This window comes from Brienomyrus brachyistius, unplaced genomic scaffold (genome assembly GCF_023856365.1).
Source record: "Brienomyrus brachyistius isolate T26 unplaced genomic scaffold, BBRACH_0.4 scaffold62, whole genome shotgun sequence".
NCBI lineage: Eukaryota > Metazoa > Chordata > Actinopteri > Osteoglossiformes > Mormyridae > Brienomyrus > Brienomyrus brachyistius.
Genome location: NW_026042337.1, coordinates 1,204,288 through 1,218,185, shown reverse-complemented (window position 1 = coordinate 1,218,185; position 13,898 = coordinate 1,204,288).

Sequence of the window (13,898 nt, the reverse complement as noted above, 5' to 3'; positions counted from 1 at the left end):
ATTCCTGCCTTAAAGGATTGTTGCTGTGCAGCATCTCAACTGTTGTATAAAATACGTATGTTTATGAGACCAGCACAAACTAGAATGTGCCATATCTGGAACTATCAATGGGCGTGTGCAGGAAACATGAGGAAGGGGAGCTAATTTAGTGCTGCTGGAACCAAAATGTGATGTTAACTGGTACCAATGCCTTGTGTTCACTGGAGGTGGGTTGAGTGACATGCAAAGCCTTTCATGCCTGGGATACACTGTAGTCTGAAGATGCCAGTCATGGTGAGCTAATTAGATGATTGCTTTATTTTATACTATTATTGAGTTGCATTTAAGGGGCACTCGATGCCCAACTGAGGTACCATGGTACCCAGATCTAAAGCCTTTTGAAGATCCATTGTGGTATGAAGATGTTGGTATTGAATTAGGTGATTCGATTTTGTGCTTTTTTAAGCTGAGGACCGGGAAGATGTGCTGTCATCTGTCCCGCATCCTCCACATTTAGTCTCCGAGTGAGTAATGGAGTCCGTGTTTGGAAGAAGTCCACATCTGGAGCTGCAGCTGGGATGAGGGGTGGGATGGAAGCGAGAGACCAGACACTTTCCATAAACTGTTTGAACAAAAGGAAAACACACAGAGAGGCAACAGCTGATGCATTAGCAAGAAATCATGCTGGAATTAGTGCTCTCGTCTCTGATTTGTGGGCTCAGTCCTGTGTTTAATGATTTGGAGATGTTTGGGCAGCCGTAGGTCAACACCCCTACAGGAAAAACGCCCAGGTCCCAGCAGTCAATTTCATCAGACCCCCCCCCCCCCCCCAGTTACAATAACCCATACAAGTAAGACATAGCAACAGCAAAGCTGGGCGAATACATTTATACCATAGGGGACATGGTCCCAGCTGTCCACAGTTAGCAGAAAGAAGGAAATAGCTTTCAGTCAAAAGAGATGCAGCTGTCCTCTATGCTGTGTCAGCCCAGGTCCGGCCAGGAACCTGCTCTCCTCATCAACTAATGCCTCAAGCAGATGAGCAGGCGCTGAAAAGGTGCGTGTTTACATCTCGCGCACATGGAAATCTGGCAAATATTCGGCACCGCTGTGCAGATTCAGGAGATGGTAGGACCAGCTGAGAGCTTGTAGGCTCCTTTCTTCATGCCCAAGCTACATAAGTCCTGTGATGCTTTATCCGGGGTGTTTAATACAGCTGCGAAGCATGGAAAAACGTAATATCCGTGTTACGGGCAGTAGGGTTCCATGCATCGATCTGTAGACTAGGACAGTCATCTCATGGTGAGATCTATTCAAAAAGCTTTGATGACCAGAACAAGTCTCATCATTTCAGCTTTCATGCCTCCCCTTTCGCTTCTTGTTCAGCTGGAAGAATCAAAATGCTTCATATAAGTAAATAATAGGACATTCTTCCTCCTGCTTATCTAAGATGAACAATGTTTACATGTTGGGAGGGATGCTTAGAGAGCAGAATGCAGGCCACCCTGTAATTCCTGGAACAGGTTTATAAAAGCGTTTGGTCTTCGTCAGTGGGGTGTTCAGCCGGTGTAGCAGGTCTGCCAGCTGGTGTAAGCGGCTCCCTCTATTACCAGTATTTAAATCCGGACCTACGTTTTTGATCAGGCATTACCCTGGGCTACTTTAACACACCTTAACTAATCCTGTCCGGCCTAACTGTAAGTGAACAAAGATAAAGTCCATTTGAACTGGGGTACCTTTAATCTGACAAGTTATCTGGCTAAGCAAGAAATCCTGATTTGTGATTCAGTCCCCCGGAGGTTAAAGGGCCAGTTACCCTTGAACCCAGAGAGGTCTCCTGTTTAACTATCAAAGCAACTTCCTGTCTTCCTTAGTCATCTGGTTTTGTTCTCAACTCCAACATTGGGTTAATATTGCGTAACTCACATGTTATCACGGCTGGACAGTATTATGACTTGTTATGGCTGAGGGTTTGAATCCCTCCACAAATCCGTGCATGTGGATCTTGCATGTCCTTTTGATGTTCGTGTCCGTTTCCTCCCACAGTAAAGAAATAAAGTGCAATTAGGTTAATTGCGAACCGTCACCCTACTGCTCGTTGCCCTTCAGCCATGTTTAGAGCGACGGTTTTCTCAGACTACCACGGAACTAGACTGCAGAAACATCTGGAGGCTTCCTCCTCTCTGATCGCTTTGAAGCAGTCAGCAGATTACTGTTACAAGGCCAAAGACTCGTGGCAGTGAGTCCGGAAGCCTCTGACGCTTTGTTGGACTTTTCACAATTTCTTCAGAATTCTGCTGTATTCAGAAATATTTGGAACAAAGTTGTTTGTGTGGCCGCCAATCTGTCTGAGGTCCCCGGTGCTCCGGCCGACCACCTCCGCAAATCCAAACGGCAACCTCACGATGGCTGCTGGCCATGTTGTCGATCATCACACTGGGAGCAGAAATCCAGCCCATAGAAGGAACCTCAGCAGAGACACACTGAGGTCTCCACATGACTGAGGATGAAAATGAAATTGTTGTCACGTATAGACAGGTGTCACTGCACAGACTCACCATGATTTCCCGCTTTACACTGGTGTGGATCTGCTTTCATCCCGTATTACCTCCAGAAATCGTGCTGCTCCCGTTTCTTCCTGTGGCCAGTCCTGATCAGATGTCTAATTATTCATAACTAATTGTTTTGAAATCTTTTGTTGTTCTTCATTCAAAAAATTTAGGAGAAAATTCTGGCAACATGGAAACTTTGTGGAGTTAGAAATTAAATATCCAGTTTTTCTCCAAAGAAATAAAAAATTTGAAACGGTGAAAATTTCCTGTGTCGTCTCTGAAAGTTACGGCACGAGGGCTGTAGCCTCAGGGTACGGCAACAGTCTTCAGTTTCAATTTGTATTTATACTTGTATAATATGTGTACCCCTCCCAGCTATACCAACTGCGGTAGCATCACTGGGTACTTTTTAGCATTACCGCTGACAACAGGGACGTCACTGAGGGAATAGGGAGGTTCCCCTCCCAGAAAGCAACAACAGAATGTCAAGATGCCTCTTTTCTACTTTTAAATCTCATTTTCTCCAGCCAACTAGCACATTTATATGGACTTAGAAAAACCCCCAGCATGATGGGAAAGGTTGCAGGCCTACTGCTTTATCTTTTATTGATGTAATAATTTGTGCGGCGGCATGGTGGTGCAGTGATTAGCACTGTTGCCTCACACCTCTGGGACCCGGGTTATAGTCTCCGCCTGGGTCACGTGTGTGGAGTTTGCATGTTCTCCCCATGTCGTTGTGGGGTTTCCTCCGGGTACTCCGGTTTCCCCTCACAGTCCAACAACATGCTGAGGCTGATTGGAGTTGCTAATTTGCCCATGGGTGTGCATGGTGTGTGAGTGAATGGTGTGTGAGTGTACCCTGTGATGGGCTGGCCCCCCATCCTGGGTTGTTCCCTGCCTCGTGCCCATTGCTGCCGGGATAGGCTCTGGACCCCCCGCAACCCAGTAGGATAAGCGGTTTGGAAAATGGATGGATAATTTGTGTTTGTGAGAAGGCTGGTATGTGTACAAGAGGTGTTTGTGTGCGTATACCAGTGCATGTGTCTGCACTCTGACCATGTGAAAGTGCAGTGCATCTTGGGCCAGATACACCTCCCAAGACTGGCAGCTAATGTTGCTGATTGTCGCTTTTATGCTTTTTTCCTTCGGGTTCATTTGGGAGCTCAGGAGAGTTGGACAGTGAAGGGTTTTGCATACCCAGCTTAGTCAGGAGGCTTACGTGTCTGATCGACCTGCATTGGGGGGTGCATGTTAGCAGGAAGCCTTAAGTCTGGTCCACGAGCTTTGGGTTTCCTTGGGGTGGATCTTCCCCCGCGCAGCCTCAAGGGCACGGGAAACACCTCCCGGGGGGGGGGGGGGGTTCAGTACAAGTATTACCTTCCTTCATTGGCAGTGCAAATTTCCCCAACAAGGGATCATCACACAACATGCTATCGTCACACTTCACACGGCCAGGCTCCGTGATCACGAGGGCTGATGTGTGTTTGCTAACCCTAATGCGGATATGGACTTTATCTGCGACACTCAGCTTCATAAGTCTTTCTGCTTTTTGATCCTTATCTTCAAACAGTGGTTATTTATGGGTGTAGTATAATGTGCTCTGTGCTTCATTAACCTTGTAATATGCAGTTCCAAAGTCAACACAGAAAATGGCTCTTGTCCAAATTAGTTCTTCAAATAAAATCAAACACGAGTGAATTTGGTAAACTATGCAGAATGATTTTGTTGGACATTTTGTGGAGCAGATCACTGCTCTTTGTTCTAGACCTCCTTAACCCAAACACATGCCTCATTGATACTAAGAACAAGACAGACCTCTAGTGGTGGGCACCGCTTACTGCAAGGCATTGAGGAACGCCCATAGCTCTGTAATTTATCCTTCAAATTCCTAAGAATTCCTTCATAAATCACTGTGCTTGCTTGTAAATGCTTTTGGATCTGAGTACCCACACACCCATAATACAGACACAGACACACATAGGTTTGTAATTATATCTTTGTGGGGACTCTCCATTCACTTCTGTGGGGAAAACTCTAATCCCAGCATGGTGACCTTAACGCTACCCAGCCCAGCCTTAACCATAAGTAACCAAAATAAATATGAGATTTTTGGTATTTTTACTTTTTTGATTGCATTCACGGGTCTTTGTGGGGACCTGAAAAATGGTCCTGACAACATCAAAATAACAGGATTTTCTTACATTGTGGGGGACATTTGGTCCCCACAATGTAATGTAAGCCTAATCCACACACACGCACACACACTTGTGTTACCAGAAAGACACATAAATGTTGCAAGCATGAACACAAGGCCCAAAGAAACAGTCAAAAGAGACTAATATAGATATTTTTTTAGTTCATATGGCTATAGAAAAAAAGAGCGAGCTGAGTCCAAAATAACTTTAATATTCAGAGAACGGGAGTGTGAACTACAGACTTTGGATAGGTCGGTGCTCGTTGTTCTCCAGCCTATCAGCCTTTTGCGATTTTAATCTTTTGATAGAATAAATGAGGGTGTTTTTCTTGGCCGTTCTTGACATCTGAGGTATTTCGTCCTGGACAAACACGCCTCCAGGCCAGCAGGGAGAGCGTTTGCAGTGGCCAGCCTTCTCAGCCGCCGCTCTCACTGCGGGACCTACGCGCTTGTCTTCACGTTCTCTTTGCGCGCAGTGGGTGTGCGGCGGCATTTATCTGTTTATCGACGCCTCGGAGCCAGCTAAGCGGAAAGCAGCGCACCGGGAGTCCAATTAGAGTGAAATGACGCTGGGGTCAGACTCCTTAGGAGCGAGGAGAGGTGGAGAGCTGGGGGCGAATTGAGCGATCCTCACCTTCCTCCTGCTGCTTTTTCTCCATGGTTTTAACTGCACCATGGGAGAGGTGACCTGAGTCCCGCTGAAACCCTTCTCGCATAGATGGAAAGAAGGACTTGGAAGGAGGCGGGTTTCACGCTCGCCTGACATCTAGAATAAACTACAGCTCTTCCAGCCTCAGTGACCTGCAGAGACAAAATATTAACTCAAAGAAAACTGCCGAATGTGTCGCATTTTCAATCGAGAAAAGCACTCAGAACAAACAGGATATCGGAGTTAAAAACTAGATCATGTACAGAACCGGAAAGCCATCGAGAACAATTAGCTTAGAGTCCTGGATCGCGATAATGGTGGCCTGATCCCAGCGTCTTACAAGGAGAGCAAATCAAATGCCGTCTATGAACATGAAACCCATGTCACATGACCTCTCAACAAGTCTGGGTAGCACCACAGTATTCAAATGTAATTCAAGCTTTTATGTTTACACAACCAGCTGAGGAAGATGGACTGAAGGGCAATAAGTTTGACTAACTTATAAGGCAGTAAATTATCATACTCCAGCACCTTTAGGAGGGAATTTAAAACATGCTGAATAATTATGAGGCAGAAAGTGACACCCTTTATTAAGGGGGTTTCTCTGCAGACGTTATTGTTTTAGAATAATAGCAATTCCATCTCCCCAACTTAGGTGATGTTACAGGGACAACTGGTATCTCAGGTGTCCCTTAAATGTCGCACGTATCCTGTCACACTGAAAGGGAACGCAAGGAGATGTCACAGTGCAGTGTGACACTTCCGGCTTTGGGTTTTGTTTTAGGAATCTGCAGACATAAACCAGAATGAAGAGTAGCGATACAAATGAAAAGCAAGCGATTTGGATGATCAAAAGGATGCCAAATTCAAATCAGCCTTTTGGAATATCCCAATGAACAAAGGAACCAGCGGTGTATTAAGCATACGGCCTGGAGAGCCAAGGAAAACAATAGCATTTAATGATGGGGAAATGAGCATAGGATTAACTATTGCATGCTCCTACAATAATGATGCTACTATAAGAAGTCACCTGACATGGGTCTTTGGGGGTCAATTTGACCCCAGGGTAGGTGTGAGCGTTAAAGCCCCGTGGCAGGTTATGGACAACCTGAGAATACAAAGGCAGAAATTTAAAGAACCAAACGATGCATTAGTACAGAAATACAGAAACATCCGCCCTCTTAACTAAAGCTTTATGGAGAAATAAGGCCAAGATACACCTCTACCGGAGAAACGGAAATCGCTGATCCAGAGAGCGTGAAGCTCAGTGGAGGTGGTATCTCACTGCGGGTGTACATGAATGCCTCTGGAAGCAGCTCCCCCATCTTTTATCGATGATGTAACCGTTGACGGCATGACAGAATGACTCCAGAAGGTCACAGGAACATCTTGTCTGCCTAAATGCCAGAAAAAGCCCCACTGTCCGCCTGGTCAGAAAGTCAGAGAACCTTCTGCCAGAAGATGGGATGAGTTCATTGGGGGAAAAGAAGCGGAAAATCTTAGCTTGGTCAGTCTCCCAATTTAACTCCAACTGAGTATGACCCCCCCCCCCCACCCAATACAAACAAAAAATGTCAGAAAATGGTTGCAGGAAAAACGTACCGTAATACCTCAAGACAGAGATGTAAATGGGTTGCAGGCTGGGCGCAGCTGAACTCAGCTGTCAGGAATCTTTTTTAAACTTTCATTGCACATAAAGGTTTGTACGTACAACAATGCCTTCCTCTCCCTGCAGTCCCTGGGGTGATTGTGCCAGTCTTTTCAGGCTGACGGCGATTCTCCTCACCCGCAAAGACAAGCCGGTAAGAGACTGCAGAACATGTAGGGGAGGCAGCGTGTGGATGTGTGTGAGGTAAGTGACAAGGGCTGTAATGAACGAGTGCGATTATACCTCAGGCGTGCAAAGGAATTATTGAGTAATTCTGTGGAGAGCAGGATTCCTGGAGATCAGACATGAAGTGGTCCACACAAAGGTGAAAGAAGTCACATTAAATGGAGAGCAGACTTCAGATCTTCAAAATACCCCTTATACAGATCAAAAACCAAGCCTGCTGGACCTGCCCCCCCAAAGCAAGCTGCAAGATCGGGTAGGTGGCTGACGTAGCTTTCGATCTCCTTTTGACTTTGAACGAAATCAAAGAGGACAGACGTGAGCAAAACAGCCAAATTCCAGGGTGAGAGGAGGACCGTGAAGGAGCAGGAGAGCAGAGGGACCTAGAAAGGGAGGGGGGTGAAGGGGAGGAGCGGGTGGGGGCAGCTTCAGCAGGGGCACACGGCAGAGGAGTCAGCGATGGCAGACGTAAGCTGGCACTTGTGTTCGGAACTAGCAGAAAAAGGGAGCGGGGTGCTTCAGAAATGGGGGGGTGTGGGTGGCAGAGGACATGGAGTCAGATTGGCGGCGCAATGGGAATGGGAGAGGGGCAGTGGGTGACGGGGGGTAGGGGGAGACAGGCTGAAATGTAAATGTGACCATATCACAATCGGGGGGTCGCTGTTTTACCGGGACAGCAGTAAGGGTAGAAAGGAGAAAAGATCAGGTGGTGGGGGGGGTAGGAAGTGGGAGGCGCAGGAAATCCCACCAACGGAGCAGCTGACACAGAGGCCAACATGGGGGGAGAACCGAGCACGACAGCGGGTTCGGAATGGTGGCGCAGGACTGACATCATCAGCAGGAACAGTCCAGGAGGTGGGGGAGGGGCAGGCAGCCTGCCACGGGGCAAGCAGGGAGACACAAGCAGAAAGAGCACATGGCATGTGCAGATAACGTGGGACCCAAGTGACTTATTTATGGGCGTCCATTGAGATGCCAGTTCGAAATCCTCCTCTGCTACTTTTGAATGGCACCGTGAATCCAGGCCACAGCACCATCTGCTGCTTATAAGCAGTCCAAGCAACAATGGAACCGTCATCGGTTAAAAATCTGCCTTAGGTCAGTTTAAGTGGTTATTAAAAGAAGTGACAGATTCAACCCTGAAAGCCCCCCCACCCCCTATCACCTCAACATCAGTCACAGCAGTCCCATGAACCTTTGCATAGTTACCCATCAGCCCTCTTATGAAACCGTGTCCGAGTTCCCTGCACAATTGGCCTGGACAAGGCCACAAGAGCGCCTCACGGTGGAGAGAGGAAGCGGGATGAAGCAGCTAGGAAAAGACTTTCATAAATCAAAATCAAGTGGCGGGGCCAGAGCCACGCACGCCTGGGAAATTCCGGCAAATTCAGAGGCATATTCCGGCTATTTCCCGACAGATTTGCACCCTCGAATAACACATTTTGGGGAGAGGGTAGACTGAGCAGGGAGAGGGAGAGAGAGAGGGAGAGAGAGAGGCAGGCAGCCAAGGAGAGCATGGAGTGAAGACGACAAGGAATTAGCCTGTCGAAAGAGGCCCCCCCCCCATCTTAGGGTGCGTGTTTCCTGTAAACACTCATCCACAGCTTTACAATAGGATTGTGTTACGGAACACCTCACTGTCCTTCAGTCAACAATGACCAAAATACTCAGAAATTAGCTGCTCTTCTTCTAATGCTATCATTTCTTTTTTTATACATACACCTTCATTACCCTTACTAAGAAGCCGGGAAGGACCGGAAGGACCAAAAGGACCGGAGCTGCGGTTACCTGGTAACCATCCCACCTTGTGTCCAAAAAAAAAATGTTTGGTCTCTTAATCAAACCAACCCAAGAAAAACACTGAGGCAGGAAACCGGTTGCTTTGGTTAAAGGCATTTTCATTCCAGTAAAAGTCACTATTGGAATAAACTGGATAATAATGGGTGTGTTTGCTGGTCTATTTAAACATGAATCTGTCAAGCTTAACACTGTCGTCCCTGTAAAGCACATAATTATATTGTCGCTGTGTATGATGATGCTGAAGGACTGTGCAAGTTCACACCAGTTCTCAATGCTAGTATTGACAAGGGACAATGTTATAAATATTGGGGTGGAGGAGAGCAGCCTTCCTAGGGCATGATGGGACGGTTCACCATGTCCTGACAAACATTGACGCCCATCTCATTTAGTTACTTTGCTGGTTAAATCAGGCAGTGATTCACACAAAACCAGAACTCCACTAAACAGTGTGCTTTCAAAGTGAAGCAGTGATACGATACATCCGAAACTGCATATTTACACAGTACATACTGAATTTCATTAGAACCCTACTACCTGACTTTTAATGTTGTACGTACAGTAGTGTGTGTATATGCATGAGAATCGCATGTACTCAGACATATCACGGTTGCCATCTTGCATATTGCCTGAGTAGGAGTAGTTAAAAATTGTTAAAAATATGAATACACACACACATTTGAGTCAATGTAACATTATGTATGTGAAACGGTTTCTGAGCAAGTGATGTTTTTCATCTCTGGTTGCATCCATCGGCTGCACACTTTGAAATTTCAGAGTATACTACATCACCCATGTACCGCGAGCCAGCTGTCTCATCCTACAGCAAACAAGTATGTCATTTTAGCTGCACCCAAAGTCTTTAGTAAAAAGACAACGTGCATTTTAAACCTCCGCCAGACACATTACAGTTTTGTTGCATCATTACGTATTATTTTTGAGGCCATGTCTGTTAGAAGGTCAGAGACGGCCAGGTGTCTGCCTGATACCTGCGACCCCCCTCCCCCACCTACAAGAATGCAGGAGGCTGGTTCAGCCAGGACACATAATCTCCCCCACGGAGCTTCTGTGATGGAGGGGGTCCATCTTGGCCGCCTCCATCCTGGCTGTTTTAAGCTAGTTGGCATGGTCACGCCCAAGCTGTCTGGCCATCAAAGAACTGGGAGTCATAAAGCTCACCCAGCACAGAGACTCACTGCATTTCAGGACAGGTCACATGTCCGTTACTCTGCAGGCCACCAGCCAATAAAATAACATTCTGACCCCAGTTTAGACTTCGCATATCCCCATGACGTTTTTCGTGGAAGGGTACGATACAGTCACAATACAAAAGCTGTTTTGCGGTTCCACCCAGCTAACCAGATAATCCCTGTGGTTCTGCTATGGTTTGGCAGGTATGACCCGGTCCATGGTTTGAAGGATGAGGAAATTGAAAAACTTCACTGCTCATTCGTTTTTGTGTGATTTGATTTTCTGCAGAATGACTTATAGTCTTCCCACATATACATACGCTATATGACACATACAACAAGATGTGTCCTCTGCATTTAACCCTTATGTGACATCATGTCATAGCAGAGGGCAGTTAATTCAGCGCCTGGGGGGGCAGCACTTTGCTCACCAACCTTTCAATCACAAGTGCGCTTCCCTAACCACTAGGCCATCACTGCCCTGGCCTGCCAATCAACAGCATATTTAGTCGCAGGAACAAATTAGTTAAAGCAGATGCTCTAGGTGAGGCTTGAACTCCTAACCTGGGCATTAGTCTGCTGGACGCGGCCGTATAAGCATCACGTGCTGACCGATTGTGTCACAGAAGCAGCCAAGGAGAGCTGCTTACATGTAGATCCACATGATGGAATTACCATCAGCTTTCAGAAGGGAATTCAATAAGTAACATGGAAAGAGTCTACAAGATATTATATTAAGTTTTGTTACACAGACCACTTCCTTCCACCACACCTCAGTCATTTATAGGCAAAGAAAACTTTGATCTTCAAGGAGAGCAGTTCCACATTAATATATGCTGTCTACAGAAACTGTAACTCCATTTTCTGATATTTGGCTTATAAAGACAGGAAATCATTACCGGTTTTCAAAGGCTCTGCCGCAAATCTGTCAAAGAACAAAGTTGCTAACCGACAGGCCTGGTTATCTTCTCTGAAGAACTGGGACCGTGACAGTTTGTTCAGGTGCTGCAGTGACCCAGAGAATTAAAAAAAAAAAACCCACATTCATCCAGAGCTCCAAACAAACTGCAAAAATACGGGACCTGAGTGTAGCTGGAACCAGCGAGAACCGACCGAGGTAACAGCCTGTAGGACTGTAGGACTAAATCTCAACCCTTCAAATAGAGACAGAGAATTGAATTGGAAATCATTTAACTCGACTAAGTCTGTTAGAGTTTGCTTTTGTCTGACCTAGATGAGGTGTGACCGGCACTGGATAAAGAGCATACCGCCAGCAGAGTCTTACAACACATCCGTGAACTCCTTTTATTAAGTAAAACCGGATTAAAATCTGCGGTGTTCTGCTGATTTTGCTCCAAGGTGCTGCTAAAAATACCTAAACCTGAAGCGTATGTGATAAGATGCGAGGAGCTAATTCTCGGAGAACTTCCCGTGACCCTCAATCCTCTCTGCATGCTGCGCCATCTTCGCTGAGATCAGGAATTTCATGGATTTATCAATCCTCCAGCAAGCACGAAGCCGCCTGACATATATTGCTGCGGGCGATTTTGCTCCTCGGAGGAGCAGCTGGGCCAATGACATGAAATTCTGAGCAACCACATGGTCCGTGATGTAATGCATCAGTGCGTGCCCACGAGCGCTGAGTCATCATTTCATGTTTCATCTTTTTCTTTTTTTTTGCTCAGTTTTGGCATGGGAGGGGGTCACCAAAAGAAATGGCTCATCTGCCTGCCTGGGAGCATGAGGGCACACAGAGACTCTCCAAAACACCTCCAGCGTGCCAGGCTGCTGCACAGCGCCAAAAAGGCAGGTAGAAGATCTTTCCCTCTTCCATTCTTCCACATTCCTTCAGATCAACAGGGTCTTTGAGAAGACAAACCAGACAACAGAGATATACGAACCCAAGGGAGGGGTAAGCCATTCAGACACCCTCACAAGAGAACCTGAGGCTTCACTTTTCATGTAGGGTCCTCAGGAGCCTGGATGGGCTTCTGCCCCGAGGATTACTGTCACCTCAGAACTGCTTCATGGGAACAAGGCCATCTTGGAACTAGTTCAGATCAGGATGAAGGGAATAAGAGCAGGTGACAAGAGATGAAACGTTTTAGTAGAGCAGTGGGGGCAGGTTTAGGTTCATTTATGTCAGCTGAGGGAAACCTGTCGTACAGTGGAACTTGGAACTCGAACGCCTCTTAACTCGACCAACTCGGACGTCAAATGAGCCTGTTGAATTTTTTTCAACCTGTACCTGTTGGAACTCGACTGTTTCTGCTAAAACTCAGCTCTCCCGATTAAGACCCCGAACAGGACGGTGGAGAAAAATCTAACCGCAACTCAACCGAAAACTCGGAAAACAACCAAACAGAACAGACCTGCTAAAACTTGTACGGATCGAGACGTGTCTCTAATGGGCTGAAACGAAGGCAAACGGACCTACTGGGATGCTTATGCCTATGTATCACTCTCAGAATCGCGGTGCCTCTCGACCGAGTTCGACGTGCGAAAGCTGTGTTCCTGTGTTTGGTCTGATTTTTTTTGTGCCTTATCCACAGTACAGTTAGTGACACAGTAATCGCGGCCCCTATGAAAGTGTGCAGTGATCGCAGCAAACCAAAGAGGAAAGTAGTGAGTGTAACTGTGGAACTTAAAAAGGAAATTATAGGGAGACGTGCCGGTGGTGCAGGTGTGTCTGCTCCCGCTTCGGAGTGTGGGACTGTCTTTTATCTCATGTGCATCGCCTTTATTTGTGTGCTTTTTCATCTGTGTATTAGCTTTATATTAATTGTTAATGCTTTTTATCATGAGGTAGATAGGTAATCATTTGGGGTCTGGAATGGATTTAATTCATTTATATTATTTCTTATGGGGAAAGTTGACTTGGACCAAAATGCAACTCGACCAGCATTCTAGATTGAATTAAGTTCATGTTCCGAGGTACGCATACCACTGTATATTAAATTTGTAAATCTTCTCTTTTTGTAACAATTCATATGTTCTACCAAGTCAACTATCTTCCATGAGTAAAACCGTGCACAGTGCACTACAAGTCAACCCTGCAGCATGAGTAGGTGTGAATGCAATACCAGGGACGACAACAAGGGCCCACAAAGAGGATGGAGGTCAACCACAAGGTTGTGTGATTGAATCCCAGAATGTGCAGAGCTCGGTAATCCCTTGAGCCAAACTGCTGGACTGCATACATTGCTATATGCGTGGATAAAGACGTAAAATAAAAAGTGTTATAACAGACACAAGAGTCTATAGTGAGCAACTCCTATAAGCAGAGATGCGAGAGATGAGGAAATGGCTAGTTGTGTTATCAGCACATATTGGCTCAGGGAGGAGGCAGCTTAATTCGGAAGCAGTGTTTCGGAACATCTTGCCCCCCACTTTGTGCCCCATGGTTCCTGGGAAAGGCTCCAGATTTACTTCGGCCCTGTACTAGATGAGCACTTATGCTGGATCCATGGATGGACGTTTAGGAAAATCAGATGCTTCCAAAAGGCTTGAAACATCTGACAATGGGATTGTAATGTTGTTTTTAAACTGAGATTCTAATGGATTTGCTGAATATGTAGAGTATGGAGTGAAATTTGTATTCTAGTAGCATTTCCGACAAGCATCTGCTCCTGCTGCAGTGCCACAGCCCACAAGGGCCCGGCTTCCGGGACGCCTTCGGTGAGCAGGGTGGAGAGCGCTATGGGCC